Source organism: Triticum aestivum, chromosome 2A (assembly GCF_018294505.1).
Source record: "Triticum aestivum cultivar Chinese Spring chromosome 2A, IWGSC CS RefSeq v2.1, whole genome shotgun sequence".
Classification (NCBI taxonomy): domain Eukaryota; kingdom Viridiplantae; phylum Streptophyta; class Magnoliopsida; order Poales; family Poaceae; genus Triticum; species Triticum aestivum.
This window is the reverse complement of record NC_057797.1, coordinates 749,223,979-749,225,367: the sequence shown is the minus strand read 5'-3', so window position 1 is coordinate 749,225,367 and position 1,389 is coordinate 749,223,979. Positions and strand designations below refer to the sequence as shown.

General features: G+C 49.7%; 1 long non-coding RNA gene across 1 annotated transcript; it reads left to right on the top strand.

Moving 5' to 3' along the window:
• Positions 1 to 529: 529 nt before the first annotated feature.
• LOC123186403 (uncharacterized) lies at positions 530 to 1,152 on the top strand. The gene is made up of 2 exons (XR_006493624.1): positions 530 to 759; positions 876 to 1,152. It is a non-coding gene; the product is annotated as an uncharacterized lncRNA (long non-coding RNA).
• The last annotated feature ends 237 nt before the right edge of the window (positions 1,153 to 1,389 follow it).

Genomic DNA, 1,389 nt, shown 5'->3' with positions numbered 1-1,389 from the left:
TTCCGAGAGATTGTTTCTTACTTATCAATCTTGCCATTATTACTCGTATTTGTATTGTTTGGTCTATACTCTGTACTATGCTCATTGCTCGCAGAGGTACTATAAGCGAACAACGAAGAATGTATCACGGTGGCCCTGGTTCGGGATCTCGAGAGAATAGGTGGAAATTAAAGTGCCCACGACATCGGATAATATGATGGCATGATGCCCGGCCCGGCCCGGCGAATCATGTCATCCATGCAAATTGCAGCTAGCACTAGTCTAGTAGTGATCATATCAAGCAATGGACACAGCTAACACGACGGCATGTTGGCACTCAACAACTCTGCACAAGATCTGCGTGGTAAACGATGCTGCGTTGATCTGAATATCCCTGGACGGCTGGACGTACGGGCTGCGGGCCTACCCAGATGCATGAACCATGATGATAGATGGGGGTGCAAGTGCAACACTAAGCTGACGGGTTTGGTGCCCCGCGTCGTGTATAAATGAGACCTCCGCATCGCTCCCAGAACTCACACCACTCTTCCACCACCAAAATCAAGCACTAGAGCTACCTGCGTGTGATTCAGATTCGAGAGAGGCAGCGTGCAGTGCACTCTCTTCACTTCAGCTAGCTCCACCTCCACCACCATGGCCAACTTCGCCGCCCAGCTCAGGGATAGGTTTTTCGGCCTCGTCGACCGCGTCGCCGGCTGTGGCCGCTCCGGGGTCAGGGAGGAGGCCCCCAAGTCGGCGCCGGCGCCGGCCGTGCAGGAGGTATGTTCACATTTTACACGGAAAAGACAATTCGACGGCGTTTTCTACTGCACAAGACTTGCAGAGTTACAGTTGTGTAGCTAGAGAACTCACCGTGCTGCTCATTACTCTTGCAGCATGTCGAGATTCGACCGAGAGGCCCCGGTGTATCAGGAGGATCGGAGGCGGGAGTCAATTAGACGACCGCAAGTGCTACTCGCCCACATTCATGTGGCTTCCCTTGTTCTGAAAGTTGAAACAAATGATTTTCTTGTTGCTGTGCTTGTGCGTGCGTGGGTGTGTTTTCAATATTCAACAAGAGTTTTCTTTTCATGCCTCGTGACCGAAGTATTGAGCTTAATGATTTCATTGTAATATGTATATTTGATGAAGCAGTAATAAATTTGATTGAAATTTCAAACGCTGTTCAAAACTTCTTCTTCTTTTTGAAATGCGGTCCCTTAGGGCCAATTCATTATAAAAAGGAGAAGACATTTGCCCATTAATTAACGGAAACCCGGGCGAAAACCGTTATGACACACCCCCAACAGGGCACCATCACACACACCGACCCCGGGGCCGTGCACTAGGCGAGCCACCGGCTACGTCATCTAAGTAACCCGTAGCCGACAAACAAAAAAATTGTACTCC